Source organism: Sinocyclocheilus rhinocerous, unplaced genomic scaffold (assembly GCF_001515625.1).
Source record: "Sinocyclocheilus rhinocerous isolate Xijiao unplaced genomic scaffold, SAMN03320098_v1.1 scaffold919, whole genome shotgun sequence".
In the NCBI taxonomy this organism is placed as follows: domain Eukaryota; kingdom Metazoa; phylum Chordata; class Actinopteri; order Cypriniformes; family Cyprinidae; genus Sinocyclocheilus; species Sinocyclocheilus rhinocerous.
Window position 1 is genome coordinate 1234555 of NW_015637585.1, and position 9395 is coordinate 1243949.

General features: G+C 39.8%; 1 pseudogene; it reads left to right on the top strand.

Annotated features, from left to right (window-relative positions):
- Positions 1–1394: 1394 nt before the first annotated feature.
- Positions 1395–9395, top strand: part of LOC107749172 (enhancer of polycomb homolog 1-like) — a 28477-nt pseudogene continuing 20476 nt past the window's right edge.

Here is a 9395-nt window from a genome sequence, read left to right on the forward strand (position 1 = left end):
ATCATATGTTCTTGATTCATTGCTTTTAATAGTTGCACACTGTCAAATCTGTATATTTTTGTTGCTTAATGTATTGTGGTCTTGTTATGATGTAAGTGCATTGATGTACGAAGGAGAAAGTATATACGAATGCTTTAGCAGACAGAAGGGGAATGGGGAATGTTTTTGCAGTGAAACGTGATCTTGTGGGCATCTCATTACCGCCATGAGGCACTTGTCTCTTTGCTTCTAGTGGGAATAGTGTTTGAGATTGTGCTGCAACATCACTAAGATCCTTTTCAAGGGAAATTATGGCTTTGTTGTCGTCTTTGGTTGGAATTTAAAAAAGGTTCACGTCTTTGATATAAGCTGCAATGCTTCCCTGATGTTCCTGTGAAAATAGTCAAGTGAGCTTTGTCATTCTGCCATGTGTGGGGACATATAAAGGAACAAAATGTTGCACCTCACAGGACCATAGTGCTGTATATAAACATACATATACCTAACCTATTGGTAGAAGTAAGGTTACATTTTATGCAGCTGCCAAATCATTGTATAAGAAGTACTTGATTAAAGGAATGTTGCTAGTTAAGTGGGTTACTCTGAAGTGACATGATGTAATGAATTAGGTCAGTAACAAACCAGACGTTCACCTAAAAAAGTAATCTCAATTCAGAAGGATGATTGAATAACTTAATACGTCAAACATCAAATATGATTTTACTTTAAATCATAAAAATAGTTCTAACTTTTACAGTTCTTTTTTTTTTTTAGCTTTTTTTCTTGGCCAATATCCACTGCATTTTTTTTAACTGGGTGAAGAATATTTTTAAAGCAGTCCTTCAAGCATTTTGATTAACTTGATAACTAGTTCCAATATTTAATTTCAAAGTAGTAGGGTTAATATTCAAAAGTTTTATTGTTTTGAAACCCTTTTTTTAATCTATACTTTTTTTTTTTTAAGAAATCGATACTTTTGCCTGGAAAAGGCATGTTACATTAAGAGTATATTAAATGTAACATTATTATTATTATTAATTTTACAGCTAATTTAGAAAGGTTTTGTGACAAAAATGTGAAAAGAAACTAGATTCTGTAAGGAAGCTGGATAAGTCTATACTTCGCTTTTTTGTTTTTATATATTTTTTTTACGTGAAAATTTTTTTTTCAACATTGAAACGCACCTTTTCTGTCATTAGGTCACCTGTTTTTGCCTTGTGCTGTCACTGACTAGTAGAAAAGCACTTAATCGACAGCCAAATAGCCTAATCGTTTAAGAACGAGCGTCTTTGTATAGACTTTATTATTCTGTCGTCCTTTTCCCATATCAGTTAAATTCTCCAGCACAGCGGTGAAAGACATGTTTTTGAAGAGGCGCGCTCTGCTGAAGGTATGGGTGTGGTTTTCACTCCCTCCCCGTCTCTTCGCGCGCCACAAGCGCATGCGTTGTAAGCCCATGTGGGAATGGCTGATCTGGGATCGGGGGGTTGGGCCGCTGAACACAAGCGGACCGTTAAAGAGTGTTTTTAATGTCCGCCATGTTGGCCATGGCGCACTGAGCCTGGAATCAGGGACCGGAGCGCTCTGGAAACACACACCGAGAGAGAGCGACCCACACCCGGCCTCGCGCCTCCGCCCGCCCCGCCAGCTCCACCGAGCGACCCGTGCGCTGCTGGACACCGAACCGGCATCATCCATGAGAACTTTAATCGGACCGGTAGGGAACATTAGGGGATCGGATAGATTTATGCTGCATCTCGAATTGTAAAGAAAAATGAGTAAACTGTCGTTTCGGGCGCGGGCGCTGGACTCTTCCAAGCCTCTACCCGTCTTCCGCTGCGAGGACCTGCCTGACCTGCACGAATATGCGTCTATTAACCGGGCAGTGCCACAGATGCCCACGGGGATGGAGAAAGAGGAGGAATCGGTACGTTTTATTGCTCAGAGTCATGTATTTTGAAAATAATTTCATTTTTATTCTCAGAGGCGCGTCCCTTGCTTCTCTGCGCCAGTGTACACAAAATGGCCGCCATTTCTCCTGCAGAAAAGCGTCAAATACGTCGCTAGGGTCTGAGACGGCCGAGGTTTCGTATTTTGGGCTCAAACTTTAGACGTTTTTCTGTACAAATATAACCTCGGAGGTGATTAATACGCAGTATTTTTGTCCGTAGACGGTTTACGGAGTACAAAGGAGTCACGTGACCACGGGCAAAGCCACCATTTTGTTGATTATCATAGCGCTCCGTCGAGGTGCAATACCGCGCGCTGACCTGAGGGGGCGCCAATGTCTGCGCCCGTACATATACTGCAATCACCAATTAACACCCAGCAAAACAATCTGCAGTGTTGTGTCTCACATTTGAACGCTTCAAAATGGCAGTTTTATTTTCTAAAGAGCCATAAACTTCAGTGAGAATAGTTGTCATGTCAATTAAAGCATTAGTATATTTCTTTGTAATTGGATGTGTTTCTAATCAAGGTACTCTTGAGAAGCATTTGCATTTATGTGCATTGTAAAATGCATTAGTGAATGCATCTCTGAATTGAGAGAGGAGGCCTATCTGGCCCTACTGGTCTGTTTAGGTGTATGCAATGATCCGTCTGACTGGTGCAGGGGCGCACGAGGGCCTTGTTTTGTTTTCTCAACACAAGCAACTGGAGCTCTTGACAGCTGCATTTCATCTGTACATCCACATCATGCAAGCAAACATGATGCACAGCTCTCATGAAAAGCGGTCTTACCTTTCAGCAGCTATTAATGTGGAAATATTTATATCAGATCCATTAAAGCTAAATTAGTTCCCTCATGACATTCGTCTGCATTTTTGTATTTGTTTCTCATAATGCATAAAAATAAAGCAAAATGTTTTAAACTGAACTGTAGTCTTTCCACATATGTGATTTTTAACATATTTCTAGAATGAGAATGATTCACATTTTCCGCACAGCTCTGATAATATATGCAAATGTAAACATGTCTGTCAAACAGCGATGGTGTTAAAATGCTGGCTAACCTCAGCACTCGGGGGCAGGTGTCAAAAGTAATGCTCTCTCTGGTGTTTGTGTGCGAGACGGTGGAGTGAAGGTGCCGCTGTCCCACTCAGAGTGTTTTATGATATACTAAAAATGGGGTATCTGGGGGTCAGAGTGGCCACAGGCTGTCAAATAATGTGCTTGGTTAAATTAGTGGTTGATCCATGTGGATTTTTAATGCTGGATGTGACTTTCATTACAGTGCACATCATTTTATATCGGTATAACAATCAGTGATTGTGTATGTGTACATAGACTACAATATTACCTAATTTTTGCATAAATGAAATAGAGGTCAGTGTCTGCTGTCTGGATTGGAGTGTTGTTGTTTTTGAGCACGTGTAATTGTTTTGGTTCGGTTTGCATCTGACAGATCCAGCTCTGCTGTGTCAGGGCTTTCCTTGGAGGGGGCTAGGCATCGGTCACAATTGTCGATTAGTACAGTCTGTATCTATGTTTTGGTGGTTTTAGAAGTGGTACCTTATTTATTGTGCTGACAGTGGGCTTGTGCTGTTTTCAATTTGCATATTAAAGCGTCTTTTCTATTTAAACTACTACTTTTACTGTTGTGATGCTTTGAGATGTGCTGAATTTATCAGAAATGAGAGACAACTATTACAGCTATTTGGTTTTTAGGGCTACATTTTATATATCACTGTATTTGTGTATGTATATAGCTTTTCTGTCTCGCATGAATGCATCAATGCTTGTATCTATTTTGCATTTACATGTGCAGTATTTGGTAATTATAAAAAAATAACAATTATGCACAATAAGGCAGTCTAAATAAGCTCAAAATGGATTAAAAAAAAAAGGTAATTATCCAGCAAAAATATCATAATGCATGATGATTGTGTATATAATATTTTATCTTTTTTTATTAAAATGTGCATTTATATTTTGCAATGCATTATGATAGCCTATATCTTATGTGACCCTGGACCACAAAACCAGTCATAAGGGTCATTTTTTTGGAAGCTGAATAAATGAGCATTCCTTTGATGTATGGTTTGTTAGGATATGATAATATTTGGCTGATATACAACTGTTTGAAAATCATTTGAAGGTGCAAAACAATGTCCAAATTAAGTCCTTAGCAATGCATATTACTAATCAAAAATTAAGTATTGATTTAATTACGAATGAAAATTTACAAAATATCTTCATGGAACATGATCTTTACTTAATATCCTAATGATTTTTGGCATAAAAGAAAAATCAATAATTGACCCATACAATGTATTGTTGGCTATTGCCAAGAGCAAGAGTAGTGCAATAGAAATTAGTTTTCAGTTTTTTTTTTTTTTTTTGTACATTAAGATTCTGTTATATGGTGTGTGAGGTTATTTTTTTAGTGTGGTTGAAATTCAGTTCTTATGCTGCTGTGAAATGAGTGTGAAACTCCAAATAATATCTTCAGAGTTTGTTTAAATGGTAGATGAACTATTGCCAACTTCTTTCAATGGAAAGTAACCTGCTCAAAGTTGCTAAATAATGTCATTCGCTGATTAGCATATTATTGACAGATTACATCATATTTGCATTCTGCCTAGTGTCAGCTTTTTATATTTGTTTAATTTTTAATACAGGCAAATTTGCAGTAAAATTGTTTTTGTTGTCAGACAATGGGATGAATACAATATATTTACTAGAGTTGTCACTAGGCCTTTTTTTTTTTTTTTGCTAAAGAGGTCTGAAGTGGCAGGGGAAGAGGCTAAATTGGCAACACAGTCACAATACTGGTCACCATCCAGCCAAACCCCACACTTGCATTTGCAATTTAACTAGGCTAAGTCTTATTTTCTGTGTGTGCATGTAGGAACACCATCTCCAGCGGGCCATCTCTGCTCAGCAGGTGTACGGGGAGAAGAGGGACAACATGGTGATTCCTGTCCCAGAGGCTGAGAGCAACATCGCCTACTATGAGTCCCTCTACCCGGGGGACTTCAGGATGCCCAAACAGCTCATTCACATACAGCGTGAGTCATTCAGCCTTTATCCAGACCAAATATCTCATTCAGCTTGAGGTTTGTGTGTCCTTCACGCCTTTACTACTGACTTCACTGAGCTGTGACACAAAAGGCAGCAGACAGGGAATAACAAATTCGTTTCATGCTTTTAAGAGCCATTCAGAACTGACTTGGGCACTGGTTAATAGCTTCTTGTAATAGAAGAAAATAACTAGTCAGATATATTATTTGAAAAATAATTTGTCAGAACATACAGGTAAGATTGAATGGCTGTCAGTGGGGAAAGATGCTATTTACAAGTCTAACCAGCAAAAGGATTATCCATGATGGTTCAGACAAACAAAAAGCCCCAAACTCATGTAATTGGAGTCAGTGTTGCAATGTCAGTCTGCTCAAACAGGTTGCAATTCAATTTGGTGCTTCAATAGACACAGAAGTTAAGGGTTGCACCTATAATGGTTTGTAGCCTGCAATGAAACTTGGTTTATCATGGTTTTGGTTCACAGTAAAACATCTCTAACTCTGTTTTTCTTTTTTTGCGCCCTCCAAACTGGTCCTGCTACATACAGCATTCAGTCTGGACACCGAACAGCCGGATTATGACCTGGACTCTGAGGACGAGACATTTGTAAATAAACTGAAGAAGAAGATGGACGTGGGAGCCCTGCAGTTTGAAGAGATGATCGACCGGCTGGAGAAAGGCAGCGGACAGCAGGTAACGGTGGTAGGCAGAACCGGGAATTTGGATTTTAGTTGTGAAGGTCTGAAGTGGCAGGGGAAGAGGCTAAATTGGCAACACAGTCACAATACTGGTCACCATCCAGCCAAACCCCACACTTGCATTTGCAATTTAACTAGGCTAAGTCTTATTTTCTGTGTGTGCATGTAGGAACACCATCTCCAGCGGGCCATCTCTGCTCAGCAGGTGTACGGGGAGAAGAGGGACAACATGGTGATTCCTGTCCCAGAGGCTGAGAGCAACATCGCCTACTATGAGTCCCTCTACCCGGGGGACTTCAGGATGCCCAAACAGCTCATTCACATACAGCGTGAGTCATTCAGCCTTTATCCAGACCAAATATCTCATTCAGCTTGAGGTTTGTGTGTCCTTCACGCCTTTACTACTGACTTCACTGAGCTGTGACACAAAAGGCAGCAGACAGGGAATAACAAATTCGTTTCATGCTTTTAAGAGCCATTCAGAACTGACTTGGGCACTGGTTAATAGCTTCTTGTAATAGAAGAAAATAACTAGTCAGATATATTATTTGAAAAATAATTTGTCAGAACATACAGGTAAGATTGAATGGCTGTCAGTGGGGAAAGATGCTATTTACAAGTCTAACCAGCAAAAGGATTATCCATGATGGTTCAGACAAACAAAAAGCCCCAAACTCATGTAATTGGAGTCAGTGTTGCAATGTCAGTCTGCTCAAACAGGTTGCAATTCAATTTGGTGCTTCAATAGACACAGAAGTTAAGGGTTGCACCTATAATGGTTTGTAGCCTGCAATGAAACTTGGTTTATCATGGTTTTGGTTCACAGTAAAACATCTCTAACTCTGTTTTTCTTTTTTTGCGCCCTCCAAACTGGTCCTGCTACATACAGCATTCAGTCTGGACACCGAACAGCCGGATTATGACCTGGACTCTGAGGACGAGACATTTGTAAATAAACTGAAGAAGAAGATGGACGTGGGAGCCCTGCAGTTTGAAGAGATGATCGACCGGCTGGAGAAAGGCAGCGGACAGCAGGTAACGGTGGTAGGCAGAACCGGGAATTTGGATTTTAGTTGTGATTTTGAACTTGAGCTTGTTTTTTTTTTATGGTTGTTATGGTGCTGATCTGTATTCTTAAGGTGGATTTCGTTCTGTAAAAACAATAATAGAGTATAAATATCAGGTAGCTTTACATATAATCAAAACATTTTTACATTTGCTTGTTTATTCATTTGACAGATGCTTTTATCCAAAGTGACTTGCATTGCATTGAAGGTATATGTTTTATCACATTCCCTTGGAATTTAACCCATGACCATGGCGTTGCTAGTGCTGTGCTTTGTGGTTTAGACTACACAACTGCTTTGAATTGATAACATTTGCAGATAAGGGTGTAGCAGTAACATGTTTTGCTTGCTGCGGGGAAATAGTGTGTATTTGTGTCTTGGTAATAAGCATATTAAATCAATGTTTAAATGAATGAAGAGTTTTCCTGCCTGCGCTAGTGTTTCTGTAAGGGCATGCTTGTTCTGCAGCAGATTTATGGGTAAATTTGTAGAGCTAATGATTATTCATAGACTGATGTATGGGCCAGGCCATCTGATTAGCAGTTACTGGTCCGTTCTGATCTATTGTCAGCCTCATCAATGTGTAACACCATCTATTTAAATGGTATAGAGCAGGGCTGTCCAAACTCGGTCCTGGAGGGCCGGTGTCCCACAGAGTTTAGCTCCAACCCTAATTAAACACACCTGAACCAGCTAATTAAGCTCTTACTAGGCATAGAAACTTCCAGTCAGGTGTGTTGAGGCAAGTTGGAGCTAAACTCTGCAGGACACTTGTTAAAATAGTCCATGTGACATCAGTGGTTCAACTGTAATTGTAAAAGTATTTGCGATAACAGTGTTTATTTGTCTGTTTAGGTCTGGTGTCGGTTTTGATAGTGTTTGTGTGGCTGGGTGGAAACCAGGTCTCTCCCCTCCGACCCATCTGTGACCTGAGGGTTCTGGAACACTTTGTACGAGAAGCTCGAGATTCTGAAGTCATCATGGTGAGGTCTCTATGTGTTTCACACAGCATGTCAGGTTATTTTCAGAAACATCAGTCCATCTGTCTCTTTTTCTCTCAGCGAGGTTGCAGAGGAGGCTGTGGAGCGATGAAATCCTACTTTGTACCTCTGACTAGTGTTGACTTTGCTTTTTGGGAACATATAGACGTGAGTCATGATGCACTAGCTGTGTTTAATATAAAAAAAAATTAATGTTTACATACATATTTATATACACATTAGATACTTAAAACCACCATTATGCAAATAAGTAATACAACATAATACAAAAACATCAATATACATCATGCACAAACTCTTTTATTGTTTATATTTACTTGTAAAGGTACTTTAAAAAGGCTTTGATATATTAATTCCTCGTACAAATCCATTTTTATCAGTTTTCCCATGCATTTCTCATGTTATCATCATATCAGCGATACCTCCTGATTTGAAGTATTGGTGTATTTTATAGACGATTAAAGCCAGTGTATTACATAGAACGTATTTCTACTCATTCATAGTGTAAATCTATGTGTCCAGGTTCATGAACAGGCCGTGGAGGTCCAGACTGGACTGTCTCTGCTGGTTCAGGCCCTGAGTACAGCAATGAAAGCAATGAGCAACTCTCGTCTGGCCAATGCACTGGATAACAACATCAGTAACATCCACAGCCTCAGCCAGATCCTGCACAGTCTTGATTTACAGGTGTAGTAACCACTGATGTGTTGTGACTATGAGCACATGTGTCTGTCACAGTAAGGTCTATTCTGACATTAAATGGATAGTTCACCCAAAAATGAAAATTACCCAATGATTTACTCACCCTCAAGCCATCCTAGGTGTATATGACGAATACAATCGGAGTTATATTTCCCACTGTGCCAAAATATAATGAATCATGGTTAAAATATAATACTAGAGCAGGGCTGTCCAAACTCGGTCCTGGAGGGCCGGTGTCCCACAGAGTTTAGCTCCAACCCTAATTAAACACACCTGAACCAGCTAATTAAGCTCTTACTAGGCATAGAAACTTCCAGTCAGGTGTGTTGAGGCAAGTTGGAGCTAAACTCTGCAGGACACCGGCCCTCCAGGACCGAGTTTGGACAGCCCTGGTATAGAGGGTGAATTGTGTTGTTGTCAAGGCTCAACAATATGGACAGAACTTGCCCTATCAGACATTGTCACCACCACATTTTGCCTTGAACTACTGTTCAAAAGGTTGGGTTCAGTAAAATTTTTGCAAATATTTTTGAGAGAAGTCTGTTATGTTCACATTAGGGCTGAAATGATTCCTCGAATTCCTCGAGTAACTCGATAACTCGAATACAAAAAATCGAGGCTAATTATTTGCCTCGAGGCTTCGTTTAGTCCATTTACTGTAACTACACACAGAACACCGTGTTTCCCCACGGACCATTATTACTGACGCACAACCCGATAAACGCTGGACCAGACCATAGATGATAGACTGTATAAAAACAGGGACTAGACTTTAAAAAGAAGCGCTTGACATATTTAAAACCGTAAATCAGTATGGTGGCTAGTTATAATGTCCCTACGTTAGCTATGTTTTGTGAAAGACTAAACGCCATTGTGCATAAAAATACCACAGAAAGAAAGTTAGTCAATATCACACGAAGAGT